Consider the following 18,110-nt stretch of genomic DNA (forward strand, 5'->3'; position numbering starts at 1 on the left):
TAGAGAAATACAAAGGATCATAACAGCTTATAATGAACAATTATACACCAACAAATTGGATAACAAAGAAGTAGGTAAATTTCTAAAAACATACAACCTACCAAGATTGAATCATGAAGAATAGAAGATCTGAGTACACTGATAACAAATAAGAAGATTGAATCAGTAACAAAAAACATTCCAATAAAGAAAATCCCAGAACCAGATGGCTTCATGATTAATTTTACCAACTATTTAAAGAAGAATTAATACAATCCTTCTGAAACTATTCCAAAAAACTGAAGAGAAGGGAATATTCCAAACTCATATTATGAGGGAAGCATCACCCTGATATTAAAGCCAGATAAGGATATTATGAGGAAGATAACTAGAGGCCAGTATACCTGATGAATGAGGATGCAAAAATACTCAGCAAGGTACTGGCAAATCGAATTTATCAACATAGAATCTGACCTCATCTCAATATACCACACTAATATTCAGGTATATTGCGTGAAGGGGATAATGGGAAATAAGATTGAAAATACAGCATGCAATTGTAAAATGGCTTTATTTATAGATGATGATAATGATGTTGATAAAAAAAACAATTGTAATAAGAAATGGAAACTGTATTCTTTTTATGATGGGAAACTCTGAATAAAAAAATAATATTGATATTTGTATTAGCTATGCAACAAAACAGCTCCATGTGATCCCTGCTTCCTCCTGGTATCCAAACCCCTGTGTATCCTTGGACACTCTCCCAGGATTCGTCTTTGTGACCAGTAAATATGGCAAAAGTGATGGTTTATCACTTCAGAAATTATATTATAAAGGCATATCAGTATGATGCTCTAACCCACTGAGCTACCCTGCCAGGGTCCATACATAGGATTTTTATATAAATTTTCAATAAGCTTCTATACCTAAACATTTTCTTTATGGAACTTATCATCTCTACTTCCCAAATCAACTACTTGTCCTATTTACTTTATCTCAGATCGTGACACCGCATTCTCCTCAGTCATTGATTCTAGAAACCTAGCAGTTATCATGTTCTACATTTAAACAATCATCTTTTCCTATTAAAACTTTTAAGTAGTTCCTCAATTTTCGCCACCTCTGCAGCTCTTCTAACTCTTCCCTAGTTTCCTCTATCATCTGAATTATTTCAATTGCCACCTAACTGTACTCACTACTTCCAATTTGCCCCTATAAAATCTATTTTCCACATAGTAGCCAGTATTATATTTCTAAATTGCAAATCTGATCATATTTATCCTTTGCTTAAAAAATTTTAGTGGATATTTATGTACTTCTGGATAAAGTCCAAATACCTCACTGTGTATAAAACAGTTCCTATGATCTTGATCTAACTATGTCCCCAGATAATTTCATGCTTACCTATCTTTTACTGCATACTTGAATGAAAACATTTTTTCTATTTCCCCAAGCACAAGCTTTTTTTGCCATTATGCCTTTCCATATATTTCCTTTGCCTGAAATGCCATTGCTCTACCTTTTAGTCTAGTTTACTCCTTTCATTTTAGGAATAAGGTGTAATCATCTTTTTTTGAGTAACCACCATCCGTTTTTTTTTTTTTTTTTCACAAAATGATTTGGATAGCTCTTCTTGACTCTCTCATAGTCCCTGGAGCATATTGTGTCATAATAAAAAATTAAAAAAAACTTTATTTTATTTAAATTGTCCATTTCATGAAGAGCTCCATAACTAAGGATAAGATTTAGGCCTAAATTATATTTTTAAAATATATGTTTATTGATTTCAGAAAATAAAGGAGAGGTAGAGAGAGAGAGAAACATCAATGGTGAGAGAGAATCATCAACTGGCTGCCTCCCACATGTCCCACACTGGGGATCAAGCCCACAACCTCCTGGTTCATAGGTTGATGCTCAACCACTGTGGAATCAAATCCTTGAGTTTCCAGGATACCATTTCCTTTTATATCCCCCTAAGGAAGAAATCCAGCTGTGCCTTCAATAGGGTTAGAATTAAAGCCATTGCCCAGAGTTCCCACTCCATTTTGGGAAAATGCTCAGTTGAGCATTAAGCTAGCTTAGTTTGTGTTCTCAGTTGCAAGTACATCAGTTCATTTCATGTGGGGTCCACAAGGCCATATGGCTACTGAGGGAACATGAGCAAATGCAAGAGTGCCAAGAGCCAAAAGAGAAAGAATTCCTTTGTCTAGGGGATTACGCATTCCACATTTTCATAGGCTTGCATTGGCCCTGCCCCCTCTGGCCAATGATCTCTGTTCCCAGGTTTGACTGATAGGCATCTTCCCTATGTCATCCTGACTTTACTGCACATGTTGCCTATCTTTCCCTTTGTCTGGGCCGTTGCCCCCAGTAATTTGTGAGGGCTGGTGGTTCCCTGGAGAGTGTAAAGTTGCAGCTTCCTGGTGCAGCTGTCCAAATTACATGCCTATAATGTCTGGCTTTCCTTTTGATTCATTTCTGATTATTAATAACTAGTGAATTACAATGGTAACAATACCATCAAGAAAAAACAACTAATTGAAGTTTATAAGCTGGGGGAAAGGTTAGCCAAGGATTAAAGATAATTCAAGAAGAAATGGGAGAGAATGATTCTCAAACCTTATTCTTGATAAGAATCAATTGGTAAATTTGTTAAAATGTTGATTCTCTAATATCATTCCTAAATATTCTAATTCCTTAAGTCTAAAATAGCTCCTAGGAATCTCTATTTTAGCAGGCACCCCAGTCATTCTGATTCAGATGTTTTCTGCACAACAATTTGGTAAACATTGGTTTAAAAATGAAAATTTAAAGTAATTTGATATCTTTGTAGTTCAGCAGGTATGTCCGTTTTCTTATCCATTGTTTCAGGTTTTCTAGAATATAAGATAAATTTTACTGCACTTAAACACCATTCATAAAATGTATAAAATCCTACCCTCCAACAGAATTTTTAAAACAAATTAAGCTTCAACTCTTCTGAATGACTAATATGGGTCTTCAGTTCACAAACAAATAAAAAAGAAATAGATTGTCATAAACATATGTTGGGGAAATCAAATCTAGACAGTCTATAGTAATTCATATGTTAGAATATTAGCCTCTTTGCTCTACTGCCAGCATTAGTTTTTAAAAATGACACTAAATCCCCTTCAAAGAACAAGTCACACAAGGATTTTTTTTTTCAAGCTTAGGTAATCTTTTTGCTTAAACTTTGGGAATTCTAAAAATCAGGCACACAGCAACAAGTCTAAAGCAAGAATTATTTCAAAGTAATGATTTATTTGAGAATATAAGATTCATCTACTCAAGTGCCTATCAAATTGAATTAATGTCAGTTTTATTTGTATATGAGTATGGGTTTTTTTACTTCCGTACCTTTTGAAAATCCCATGGCCCTCATGTTATTTATTGAATGGAAACAGAATAAAATATATATATTCCATATTATGCTCAATTAGAAGAAACTCTGCCAAGAAGGAGCAGTTACATACACATGTAAAAAAATTAATAAGTTAAATTGTATGTATCTGCAGCCAAAATGTAAAAAGATCTTTTAGAAACATGGATGGTAAAGAAAGAGCTGGTTATTTTCAATATTGGAAAGCATAATGTTGATAACAGTTTTCATTTTAATCACCAGAATTGAATGTTGAAAAAACAAAAACCTGATTATTTGCATTTAGATACTTTGTCTGAAATTATAGTACATTGTTATCAGGCAATTGTGCTTTAATTAAGACTTCAAGTAGTGAAAAATCAGGCTTCTTTTATACTGACCTGAATAACAAAAAGGGATAGATTAGTATTCCACTAAAAAGTTTATAATCTTAAATAGGATCAAAATTGCTTTTATTTCAAAGAAAAAATCTGTGATACATAGACTGAAGAATTGATGACTGTAAAAATAGAGGTAAATTAACCTAGCTAAATAAATTCATAACTAAATGCACACAGCAACAAGTCTAAAGCAAGAGATCAATCAAAGGACTTATGTGCAGAAAAGGAAAATACTAGACGTTTCAAAGGTCTGAAGGATACAAATTGTAACAGAATGGAAAGCTTAGAAAGTATCATTAAAACTGACAAATTTAAAAAAAAAAACTATAAAATACCAAATTTACATATGAAAGATAGAAAATCTAAAAGAACCCCCAAAAAATGAAAGAAAATTTTTAAGTGTAAAAATAAATTCCTTTCAGCCCTGTCTAGGTAGCTCAGTTTGTAAGCATGTTATTCCAATTCCACAAGGTTGCAAATTTAATCCTGGTCAGGGCACATACAAGATTCAACCAATGAATGCATAAATAAGTGGAACAACAAATTAATGTTTTTCTCTCACTCTCCCTCTCTCTCTTTCTCTCTCTCAAATCAATATTTTTTAAAATTTCTTTATTGACGAAGGTATCACATATTTGTCCTCAAACCCCCACTCATGCCCCCACCCCCTTATTGTCCTTGACCACTGGTTAGGCTCATATGTGTGCACATAAGTCCTTTGGTTGATCTCTCCCTTTTATCCCCACCCTCCCTTTGAGGTCCAACAGTCTGACCCATGGCTCCTTATCTCTGGGTCTGTTCTTGTTCATCAGTCTATGTTGTTCACCATTTCCCCTAGATGAGTGAGATCATGTCCTACTGGAAAATACTTATAAGAATAAAAAATGAGACAAGCAATAATTGTTATGCTGAAAGGCATATGAATCAGTCTGTAGAGAGTTTCTTTCTGAGCGACCAGTTCTTTTGAGACCCAATTTCAATGTCAAACAGTTCCTTATGTGTACATGTCAGCAATGATATTTCAGTTCTGGATGGTGGGCAAATGGTGGTAATGCAGGTACAACCCTCTCTGGTTTGGTCCTGGGCAACCTGCAGTGACACACAGCTGCTGACTGCTATTATGGCAAGGCGTCGTCAGCGTCTTCCATCTCTGGACTGCTTCTCTTCTGTCTTCATGGCTGGAATAGTCCTGTCAATTCTTCTCTGGCCAGAATCCACATGATCTCCGAGTTGTTTTCTGAAAATATACAAACATATTCTTGACCAAAAGTTAATAAATGTTCTATAAATTGCACTTGGGATCCTTTTTTATTTTTTGCCAAAATGATTTTCCTCTGGCTTGTTTTGACACCATGTGTGTTTTTCATGGGTGTCTTGCTGATAGCATTACAATTGGTTTTCTAAACAAATTTTCTAGATGTCATTTACACATGGTTGATCAGATAGATGAGGTTGGGGGAGGCTCCAGGCAGGGAAAATATGAGTAAAGACACGGTGTAGTGCCCTAACTGGTTCAGCTCAGTGGATAGAGCATCTGTCTACAGACTGAAGGGTCCCAGGTTTGATTCCATTCAAGGGCATGTACCTTGGTTTCAGGCACATCCCCAGTAGGGGGTGTGCAGGAGGCAGCTGATCGATGTTTCTATCTCATTGATGTTTCTAACTTGCTATCCCTCTCCCTTCCTTTCTGTAAAAAAAAATCAATAAAGTATATATTTTTAAAAAGACATGGTGGTAAGCAAAAATATCCTCAAAGTAAATTACATCTAGAAAAATTATACTTTAGAAAATTAATTGTAATCCAGGATTCCCTTCTCTGGCTGGTTGCAGGCACCCAGAACCCGGGCCAGCTTCACCCAAGTTGGCCACAGCCACAGGAGACTGTGGGCATGTGGCTTTGTCTAGGTCGCAGCTGCAGGCACTGGCACTCTGTACTGCAGGGCTGGAGGTTTGTACCTCTCCTGACCCACAGGCACAGGTGCAGCAGCTGGTGCCCAGGACCATGGGGCAGTGGCTTGTCCCTCTCCCAGGCCTGAGGCATAGTCTCTGATGCCTGGGACCACAGGGACCATGGGGTGTGTAGATTGTTCTCTCCCCACCTGCAGGTGCAGACGCTGGTGCTTGGGACCATGGGGTGGGCAGCTTGTCCCTCTCCCGGGCTGCAAGTTCAGGCACAACAGCTGGTGCCTGGGACTATGGGGCAGGTTGCTTGCCCCTCTCCCAGGCCGCAGTCTGGCTCGTCCCCATTCCTCTCTCAGGAGCTCATTTGTGTATGGATTGTCCCCATTCCTTTCTCCCCAGTATTGAGTGTCTGAGCCCTTACAGCATGATGGCATGAGGGCTTAATGACCATTTGCAAATTAGCTCTTTATTATATAGGATAACTTTTCTGTTAGATGATTTTGACCAACTCTAGGCTAATGTAAGTGTTCTGAATATGTTTAATATAGGTTAGGCTAAGCTATGATGTTTGGTAGTTTAGGTAAATTAAATGCATTTTCAACTTACAATGGGCTTATCAGGCTGTATTGTAAATTAAGGACAATCTATAATTGCAAGTACAAAGGCCTGATTCAATAACAAACAGCATAATCTAGAAACAGAACTAAGGTCACATAGACATTTGTAATTTATTCTGGCAACACAATATTTTGAACACTTTGTTTTGAGAATTCTTCTTTTAATGAGTCTTAGTATAACACAAAGTGTGTCTCTTTCTCTAATAGATTAATTATTAAGTATTTGCCTTTCTGGCCTTCCTTGCAAATCAGTATAGCAATGTGACCTAAGCTCCACCAATCAGACACATAGTTTGAATTTTTTCCCATTTTTTTTATTAAGGTATTATATGTGTACATATCTTATCATTAACCCCCCCCCCCCCACACACACACACACACTCCACTCCCAGTGTTTTTCGTGCATTGGTAATGCTTATATGCATGAGCCAGTGGCTCAGGGAGGGAACCCAGCAGCAGTGGGGGCTGCCCAGTTGGGGAACCCCTTCTAGCAGTCCCTCACCTTCTCCTGGAGTATAGCTGTCCCTTAACTTGCCAACAAACACTCCCCATGCAACCCTCATCTCTTCTTTCTTTCTGATCAGGGGCAAGGCTTGGGACATGTCTGTTTATTCTGTCACCATTTTTTTGGATCCATAGTTTGAAATGTTAACAAGAGAGTCACAAAAGAGAGACAAAGGGGACCTTTTTATCTTTGGCAGTCATATGATGTTTCAGTTATTTTTTCTGGTCCTGACATAGAGTGGTACACATGTAATGTTCCATAGCTGTCTGGTGGAACTTTTCTCATGAGATCACTTCTGAACATAATTTTGACTGTTATTTCTGGAAGCCTAGCCTGGAGCCTTACTCTCTAACACTACCAACAATTTTTAAAATTTATTTTAATAAGATAATCATTAATTATTCAGCATAATTCTCTGTTGCTTTTAACATTAAATGTTATAGTTAGTATGACTGAAGCATAATGAGAATTAGTTGTAGGAAATTCTGGTAAGCAAAATAATGGCCTCAGAAAGATGTACACATCCTAATCCAAGAATTAGCAAATATATTACCATACCTGGAAAAATGGACTTTGCAGATGCAATTAATTTAAGACTCTTGAGATGAAAAAGTTATCATGGATTATCCATCCAGTGCAAGTAATCAAAATTGTCCTGATATGAAGTAAGGAAGAGGACCAGAGTAAGTGAGGACATGACGATGGAAGCAGAGGCAAGAGTGACATGAGGCCATGAGCCAACAAATGCAGGTGGCCTCTCGAACCTAGTAAAGGCAAGGAACAGATACTTTCCTAGAGCCTCCAGAAGTAATAGAGGCCTGTCAACCTATTTTTGACTTACGACATACAGAACTGTCAAAAAATAAATGTGTGTAATTTTCAGTCACCAAGTTTGTGGTAATTTGTTATAGCAGCCAAAAGAAACTAATATAGAGACATCAAAGAGGAAAGCCCAGACTGTACCATGTATGGTCTTATAGGTCACAATGAAAAGTATGATTTTAAGTTGATGTGACAATTGGAAGATTTTTAAGCAGGAAAGTCACATTACATGATATATGATTTTAAACTATGACTTTTGCTCCTATGTGGATAAATTTACTAGAATGAGCCAAGACTAGTGTGAACGAGGGTATACCAGTTTAGGAGGCTATGGCTACAAAGTAAGAGGTGGTGGTATCTTGGACTTGCATATTGATGAAAAGATTGAATTGAGGGGGAAAAGATAAATACATAAAATGTAAAAGAAAGATGGATTTATGCAAAGCTTTCAGGCTCTCAGGGGAGATAGACTGGACCCAAGTCTGGCAGTGGGATTAGTTTGAGTTGTGTGAGACAGCTTCTTTATTTTAACATTAAGAAAACAGGCCATGAGCCAACAAATGCAGGTGGCCTCTAGAACCTAGTAAAGGCAAGGAACAGATACTTTCCTAGAGTCTCCAGAAGTAATAGAGGCCTGTCAACCTATTTTTGACTTATGACATACAGAACTGTCAAAAAATAAAGAATTTAAAAAAAAAACAGTAGGTGGGCTAGACGGGGTCAATGGGGAAAAAGAGGGGATGTATATAATACTTTCAACAATAAAGGTTTTTTAAAAAGAAAGAAAACAGTAAAAGAGGTATATATATATATATATATATATATATATATATATATATATATATACATACACACACACACACATACACACACACACACACACACACTAATAAAAGTGTAAGATGCAAATTGACCATACCTTCGTGACACCCATCAGCCAATCAGGAGTATGCAAATTAACCCAACAAAGAAGGTGGGTTAATTTCCATATGCAGGCACTGAGCTGCCGGGGCAGGGCGAGACACCATGGTGATGGCACAGGCATTGTGCCCAGCCCCTGGCAGCTCTGGGCCACTGGGCATGGTGGGTAGGCAGAAAGGCGGCTCCAGCCAGAGCAAAAGCATTGCTGGCAAACAGAGGAAGGAGGGCCCATTCTTGCACAAATCTTCATGCATTGGGCCTCTAGTCTATATAGGTATGCATCATATAGGATAGTCTCCATATCAAAGTATCCTATATAATAAAGAGGTAATATTCAAATTAACACTTACACCTTTGCATCACAAGATGATTGCCCCATGTCGCCACAAGATGTTCGTCCCCACATTGTCATAAGATGGAATACCAAAGATAGCTGCCCCCACATCGTCACAAGATGGCCACCCCCACATCGTCACAAGATGGCCACCCTCATATCATCACAAGATGACTGCCCCACATCATCATAAGATGGCCATCCTTACATTGTCATAGATGGCAAGGGAGGGTAGTTGGGGGCCACCAGGCCTGCAGGGGAGGGCAGTTGGGGGTGTCCAGGCCTGCAGGGGAGGGTAGTAGGTAGTGATTGAGCCAGCATGGAAGCAGTTTGGTGTCAATCATGCCGACCAGGGACCAGGAAGTGGTTAGGTGTCAATCAGGTCAGCAGGGGAGTAGTAAGGGGTGATTAGGCAGCCAGGCAGGTGAGTGGTTAGGAGCCAGCAGTTCTGGATTGTGAGTGGGATGTCCGGCTGCCAGTTTAGGCCTGATTCCACAAGGATCAGGTTATTCTGGCAGTCGGACATCCCCCGAGGGGTCCCAGATTGGAGAGGGTACAGGCTGGGCTGAGTGACACCCCCCCCCCCCCCGCCACAGTTCACAAATTTCATGCACTGAGTCTCCAGTGTGTGTGTGTGTGTGTGTGTGTGTGTGTGTGTGTGTGTATATAATCATTATCCAAGTGTATAGAAATCCCTCAAAATATGATATCAGGTGAGCAAGAACCATCTCCAGAGGTTTTAACTGCCTTATGCCTATGCCTGTTGCTTCTATATTATCTGCATGGAGAGATCATGAAGAGTGATATAAGCAAGTATCAGTGTCTCATATACATATACAGTTTGATATTGAGAATATCCCATATGATGGTATTTTATTTTCAAAATAGGAGGATACCATCTTTTCAAAGTGAAGACGGTTAGCATAAACTATTTTCTTTTCACCACAGAAAGATATAAAAATACTTAGATTAAGTAATATCCATTTTGGGTTTAATCTGTCATTGTATATTAAGGGTTGACTAGATAACCCAAATCCTGGGCTGTGTTTAAGGAATTAATCAGATTTGGAACAGGATTAATGATTGAGACTTCCAATATAAAGAGAAACACATGCCGAAACCTGTTTGGCTCAATGGATAGAGCGTCGGCCTGCGGACTGAAAGGTCACAGGTTCGATTCCGGTCAAGGGCATGTACCTTGGTTGCGGGCACATCCCCAGTAGGGGGTGTGCAGGAGGCAGCTGGTCGATGTTTCTCTCTCATCGATGTTTCTAACTCTCTATCCCTCTTCCTTCCTCTCTGTAAAAAATCAATAAAATATATATTTTTTAAATTAAAAAAATAAATAAAGAGAAACACAAACAAAAGAACTCATTTGTACTCAGCCTATACCACTAGGAATATAATATACCATCTGAAAATAATTCTAATTTTAATGAACTATGTGCTATTCCAACTATAATGAGACTATTATGGTTATTTCTAAGAATCACAACATTAAAGGATGTTAACAAACAATAATACATTCAGAATAGGACCAAAAAAAAAAAATAGAAACCATCTCATGAGAAACAGAGAAAGTGGGAATGATTAATTTTCGTATATTTAAAAGGCTGTTATGTGAAAGAGTAAAAAAAAAAAAAAAAAAAAAAAAAAACCAGTCATTGTTTAAATGGGATTGTAATAATTCTGCCTAATGCAAAGAGTTCTTTTGATGATTAAATGAAGGTATTTATATATGCACATTATTTCTCCTATTATTATTTTTTTAAATATATTTTTATTGATTTCAGAGAGGAAGGGAGGAGAGAGAGAAAAAAACATCATGATGAAAGAGAATCATTTATTAGCTTCCTCCTGAATACCCCTTACTGGGGACCAAGCCCACAACCTGGGCATGTGCCCTTGACCGGAACCTGGAACCCTTGAGTCTGCAGGCTGATGATCTATACACTGAGACAAACTGGTTAGGGATATTTCTCCTATTAATATAGGGGCCCAGTACATGAATTTGTGCACCCTGAAAGGAACTGTGGGCAGTGAGGCTGCGGTGGGCACAGGGGCAGGTCTTGGCCCATACTCTGTGCCCCTGCCAGACCCTGCTTGCCACGGCCCCCAGTCCCCTGTTTGCCAGGAGCCCCACTTCTGCTGCTCCACTCCCATGAACTAATGATTCTTGCCCCACCCCCGTTGACTGCGCAAATCACCCCTCAGGAACAGGTGGAGGTGAAGAAGCCCTGAGGGGCGACCAAGACTGGCTGCTGCTGCTCACACCCGCTGATGGCACTAACCAATTGGGGCCGGTACTGGGATCTAGCAGCAGGTGCAAGCAGGGCTGGCACTGGCAGCAGGTGCAAGCACCGGGTAGGACCACAGTAGATGACAGCAAAGAATTTTCAGTAACCACCAGAAGCTCACCCTGATGACAGAGAACAGTGCCCCGCCTTGGTCTGGTGACCCCACTCATCTGCTCTACCATCACATCACGGCCAAAGACCACCATGTTCCATGTTCTGCTGTCTGCTGCAATGCCTGCTATGTTCCGTGTGCTACCCCTGGTGATCAGAGCATGTCATAGCAACTGGTATTCGGTTGTTCGGTTGTTTTGCCATTTGGTCTATTTGCATATTAAGGTTTTATATATAGAGATTCTTATTTTTCTAAAGGTCAGAGTCTAGACCAATGATATTAGAATAAATCACAATTTAGCCAAGCATGGATAACAATAATAGGTGTGTAAATGTAGGAGATCCTACCTGATTAGGTAATGAGATCACTGCCATTAAGAGAACCCGGGCAGACCTGGCTGTTGAGGCTTAGTTGGTTGGTTGTCGACCATGCATGGAAAGGTTGTCATTTGATTCCAAGTCAGGGTTCATGCTCAGGTTTCAGGCTCAAAGCCTGATAAAGGGCCTGTAGGAGGCAACCAATCAATGTTTTTCTCTCACATCAGTGTCTCTCTCTCCCTCTCCCTCTCCCTCTCCTTCTCCCTCTCCCTCTCCCTCTCCCTATCCCTCTTACTCTCTTTATAAAAATGAATTTATATAAAATAAATAAATAAATAAATAAATAAATAAATAAATAAATAAATAAAAGAGCCCAGGCAGATGGTAGACTTATTGCCAGGATAATTCAGAGGGAGGATATTTTCATTTTGAGTTGTATGGGAACTAAAAAAAATATTAACATTTTCCTCTCACATCCTAAATTCTAATAGCTGAATTAGCAGTGGAAGATTAACATAAAAAAATCAAAGATTAGTATATGATAGGGGTGTCGAACTCAATCAGAGAAGGGGCCAAAATCTAAAATCCAGCCTAAATCGCGGGCCGAATGGTTTACTGAACAGTCATATACTGACAATGTCATAAACTGACAGCGGAGTGCAGTGATGACAGCGCGGTGCGGGCCACATTGCAAGGCCTGGCGGGCTGGATTTGGCCCGCGGGCCTTGTGTTTGACACATGTGGTATATGAACATGGAGAATTCACATTAGGCAAGCTTATTCCATAAAAATTCCAAAGACACTAGGCAACATTGGGTATACTACAAGCCATTTTTAGACAAAAGTGGGGTGGGGACAGGTTATTAGATTTCAAAAGTGAGAATGGGCAATTTACAGGTAGTTGAGGAATAGTAGAACCCACATAGCAGAAAGTTCCTTGCCAGGCAACTCAGAAACAATGGGACATAGGGGTATCTAGTTAACAGATACCTGCCTGAAAGCCTCTTCTCTTGTTTACCTTACTTAATTCAAAATAAGCTAAGGCTACATCCTAAATTCTCCTTCAGAAGCAAGTTTCTCTGTCTGAGTCTCTTGGGCAGGAAGAAGGGGGGTGGTCAAAGTTTCTGAGTCTTTTGTTTCTGAATAAACAGCTTAAAATCAATATCACCCAAAAGCAGGTTCAGGATGGTAGAATTTTGGTCACTTTGGTGGAAAGTTAGGCAAAGCTGACCACAGAAGTCCCATATATAACTCTAAGAATCTAAAGTGTTTTGCTTCAATATCTAATTTTTATACATCTGTACAAATAACATTTTTCACTCTCGATTTTCCAACTCTCTAGTTCCCCACCTCCTGCCAGCCCCAGAAAAAAAGATAGAAGTGCAGGAATTGGTACAGCCACTATAGAGAACAATATGAAAGATCCTCAAAGAAATAGAACTATCCTACTTCTGAGTATATATCCAAAGCAATTTAAATGAAAATTCCCTCAAGATATCTTCAGTCCCAAGAGATAAGATTATTTAGATTTTTTTTTTTTTTTACTTGCTAAAGTCAAATAAAAGTAGAGGAAAATTCCCACTAATTCTACAAATGCTATTATCATTTGTTATTGCCTGACTGTCTCCTTTAGTTCTCACTGGCCAGATAACACCTCTTTGTGTATTCAAATTTTAAGTTTCTTTTGTTTACCGTTAAGATTTTTGAGGGTAAAGCCATCTACTACCAACTCTGCCATTAAATTGCTTTATTACCATGAAAATCTCTCTCTTTTCTTTTTGGTCTAGAATTGCTGATTTAAGAGAGAGAGAGAGAGAGAGAGAGAGAGAGAGAGAGAGAGAGAGAGAGAGAGAGAGAGAGAGAGAGAGAGAGAGGAGTTATGGATTATGTGATATGCTTAATTTTATGTAAAAAATGTGATTCAGCCCAGACTGTGTTGTTCAGTGGTTGAGGGTCGACCTATGAACCAGGAGGTCATAGTTAAATTCCTGGCCGCCAGGGCACATGTGGGACATATAGGAGGCAGTCAATCAACTATTCTCTCTCATCATTGCTGTTTCTCTCTCTCTCTCTCTCCCCCCCTCTTCCTTTCTCTCCGAAATCAATAAATATATTTTCAAAATGTGATTCAATTGTATCTCCCCAGATATATCTAGTCCCAGCTAGAAGAGTGGCATTACTTTTGAACAGCAAAGTTTTTTTTTTCTTTTCTTTTTAATATTTTTATTGAATTCAGAGAGGAAAGAAGAAGGAGGGAAAGGAAGATAGAAACATCAATAATGAGAGAGGATCATTGATTGGCTGCCTCTTGCATGCCCCCTACTTGGGATTGAGCCCATAACCTGGTATGTGCCCTCAGCTGGAATCAAACCTGGGACCCTTCAGTCCACAGGCCAATGCTCTATCCACTGAGCCAAACCAGCTAGGGCTGAACAGCAAAGTTTTAAAGGAAACATTAATTAATGCTTTTGATATGGGATTTTTGGACTGGAACACTCAGTGTTCCCCTGGGCAGGATGGTTCCCCTGATTCTTTGACAGAGGATGGTATAGCAAAGGTTGAAATTTATTGAAGGACAAGTACAGACTCCCATGTGGGGATGGGAAAAGAGTTCCACTGAGCTTCTGCTTCCATCATCTATAAAGGCTGCAAGTCTCTGTGTCCTGATATCCCCACTGATTGGTCAATATTCCTGAGCTCAAAGGTCGAACCTCACATAAACAAGTGAGGCCCTCCTCCATCATTGTTCTCCTATTCCTTCTAGGCTTTCTTCCTCCTTCTTTATTTTATAAATTTAGACATTTTGTTATTCCCAGTTCCTTTATCTCATGTAAATGTTAACTGTTGCCTCTCCCTTGTTTTATGGAAATGTAACTTCTCCCAGTCTGTAGCCCTGTGTTTTATCCATGGGTCTCTTTAATTTTTAAAAATTTCCTAAACCTGCCAATATCCCCCTAAAATTCCCATTTCACTTTTATAAAATAAAGGCACTAAAAAGAAAACCAAAGGAAGTAGTTAAGACCTAACCATCCTTGAGTTGAGAAGTTTTTTGAGGCCTAGAGATAGGCTCAGAAGAAAATTAAGTGCTATAGGATTATATCTACTTCTCAAAAAATAGCAGGAACCTTTAAGCATATATCAAATGCCAGCTAATAACTGTTGTTAATGAGGCTTTAGCTGTAAGTTTTCATATTTCTTTTCAAAGGAAAGGTTACAACTTAATAAAATACCACCCTAATATATAAAAACCTAGTATCCGTAACATCCAGAATGACTGACTGGAAATCAGTACTGGGTTGCCACGTGGGATCCGGCCTAAACCGGCAGTTGGACATCCCCCAAGGGGTCCCCAATTAGAGAGGGTGCAGGCTGGGCTGAGGGAACACCCTCACCCCAGTGCACAAAATTCGTGCACTGGGCCACTAGTGTCTATAGAATTATCTAATGGAGCCAAAACCGGTTTGGCTCAGTGGATAGAGCCTCGGCCTAAGGACTGAAAGGTCCCAGGTTCAATTCCGGTCAAGGGCATGTACCTGATTGGGGGCACATCCCCAGTAGGCGGTGTGCAGGAGGCAGCTGATCAAAGATTCTCTTTCATTGATGTTTCTGACTCTCTATCCCTTTCTCTTCCTCTCTGTAAAAAAAATCAATAAAATATATATATTTTAAAAAAAAGAAAAAGAATTATCTAATGGAAGATATCAGCTCTAACATTATCGAAGTGTAAAGAAATGCCTCAAAATACTGTGCTATCAGGAGAGCAAGAACCACCTCCAGAAGTTTAACTGTTCTATGTCTGTTGCTTCTTCTACATTATCTGCATGAAAGACCACGTAGAGTGATATACAGAGAAAAAAAGTATCAGGTTGCCCAAAGAAGGTCTTCTTTTACTAAACTAGAATGGCTGAAACATTTTTTTAAATGGGGTTCAAGTATCACCTACATGGATTTCCAGCTATATAAATTTAAACAAAACTTACCTCGCTATCTTTATTTGTATAATGGGCATACTAGTGAAAGTTTTATATATGTGTTTTAGGGGTTCAGAACCAGTTGCCTCAAGATGACCTAATAAATTCCTGTATGTAAATGTCTTGGCATATTAATAGCAGTGGAAGTGAAGCAGTTGAGGCCACACTGTGTCTCGGTGGATGAAAAACACACACCCTCACATTTCAATGCTGTGCTAGTTACATTGCTTTTATTTTTATTGCAACTTTCTATTTCACTCTTCAATTTCAGACGTAAGTCTGTCATTGTATTCCCTCCTCTAAAACCTGAAAACAAAGTTCTATAATTCTCTTTTGATGTCTGAGTGTTCTGCTTTGTACTATTATTGTTATGTTTATAAACGTCAAGTTTTCTAAATTTATACTAAGATCTTGGAAGACAAGACCACGTATTCTACATTCTTGTAGCTGCAGAGCATATGCGACAGGGCTTCAGCTAATCAATAAATAATCAGTGAAAATGATACAGTTGTCAATCCTCTTCATGTTTTCTGCTTTGAAGGTGATATGGTTTAGGAAATCAAGGTTAGTAGAATGTGGGTCCCACAGATTTTTTTTTATCCACTCAGTCTATGAGGCCAACATTATCCTAATTCCAAAACCTGATAAAGACACTACAAAGAATGAAAATTATAGGCCAATAAATTTGATGAAAATAGAATGTAAAAATTCTCCAAAAATATTAGCAAATAAGATCCAGCAATACTTTAAAAAGATCATACTCTGCTGAAACCAGTTTGGCTCAGGATAGAGCATCAGCCTGTGGACTGAAGGGTTCCAGGTTTGATTCTGGATAAGGGCATTACCTTGGTTGTGGGCACATCCCCAGTAGGGGGCGGGCAGGAGGTGGCTGATAGATGTTTCTCACTCATAGATGTTTCTAACTCTCTATCTCTCTCCCTTACTCTCTGTAATTTAAAAAAAAAAAATCAATAAAATATATTTTAAATAAATAAATAAATAAAAATAAAAAGATCATACCCCATAATCAAATTGGATTTATTCCAGGAATGCAAGGCTGGTATAATATTTGCAAATGAATAAATGTGATACATCACATAAACACAATGAAGGATAAAAATCATGGAAAAAGTGTTTGATAAAATCTAACACTCATTTCTGATAAAAACTCTCAGCAAATTGAGAATAGAGGGATCACACCACAACATAATAAAATCCATATATGACAAACACACAGCCAACATCATACTCAGTGGACAAAAACTAAAAGCACTTCCCATAGAATCAGGAAGAAGACAGGCATGTCCACTTTTACCACTTTTATTCAACAAAGTTCTGGAAGTCCTAGCCACAGTGGTCAGACAAGAAGGAGAAGTAAAAAGCATTCAAATTGTAAAGGAGGAAATAAAACTGTCATTATTTACAGATGACATGATATTGTACATAGAAAACCCTAGACTCCATGTAAAAGCTACTAGATCTATGTTCCCATATTTTGAAGGGGCAGTATTGGTATATACATAGCAGTGGTGCTTCAGGTATGGTCTATAGACAACTATGAAACTTTCAGGGGGTCTGTGAGGTAAATACTTCTTTTCACTGTTGACATTTGTACAGATGGTGTAAAATCAATGGTGGGAAAATTGCTGTTGCTTCAGCACAAATCAAGGAAGTGGCATCAAATTGTGTAAGTGATCATTGTATATTTCACTGCCATGCACTCTAATCAGTTAAAATAAATAACTAGCTCATTTTTAGAAGTTCTTTATTAAACAGTAAATATTATTACTTTAATTCATTCTCCACCCTGGAATACATGTGTTTTTAATATACAAATTCATAATGGCAAGTACACATAAAGCACTTCTGAAAACACATAAGAAGTCAAAATTATGGTTTTGAGGAAAAACATTGTGTCATTTCTGAATAATTTACGTAGTCCCATTTGTTTTTTCTTTTCTTTCCCTTCTGTTTCTCTTACCTGAGGTCACAAATTAAAAAACATATCACCACACTGAGTGGCCAGATTATTATGATCTCTGAATGCATAATAATATGGCCACTCAGTGTGTGTGTGTGTGTGTGTGTGTGTGTGTGTGTGTGTGTATATATATATATAAGATGCCCAGTGCATGGGTGGGGTCAGGCCAGCCTGGCCAGGGGGAGGGGACATGGGCAGTTGGCCGGCCTGCCTACTGGTTGAACTCCTGGTCGAGGGGACAATTTGCATATTAGCCTTTTATTATATAGGATACATACCCAAGTAGGGATCATTTCATATCACCGTATGAATGTTGACAATGGAAGGGACTACGTTGCCTGTAGTATATCAGTACTGGACTGAAAAGCTGGGAAAGGAATATAATTTTCTTCTTTGCATAAATCAGAAATATCCAGTGTGTGGAGTTTATTTCTTGACTTCAGCAGATAAACTGAGCTGATAGTGTTAATTCAAATTCAGGAAATCATCTGAAAATTGGTTTGTGTAGTTTTGCAATCTACATGCAATATTAACTAAATCAAATAGCTTTTTATTTTCACATGTATACA

This window comes from Pipistrellus hanaki (assembly GCF_964339955.1).
Source record: "Pipistrellus hanaki genome assembly, chromosome: X".
NCBI lineage: Eukaryota > Metazoa > Chordata > Mammalia > Chiroptera > Vespertilionidae > Pipistrellus > Pipistrellus hanaki.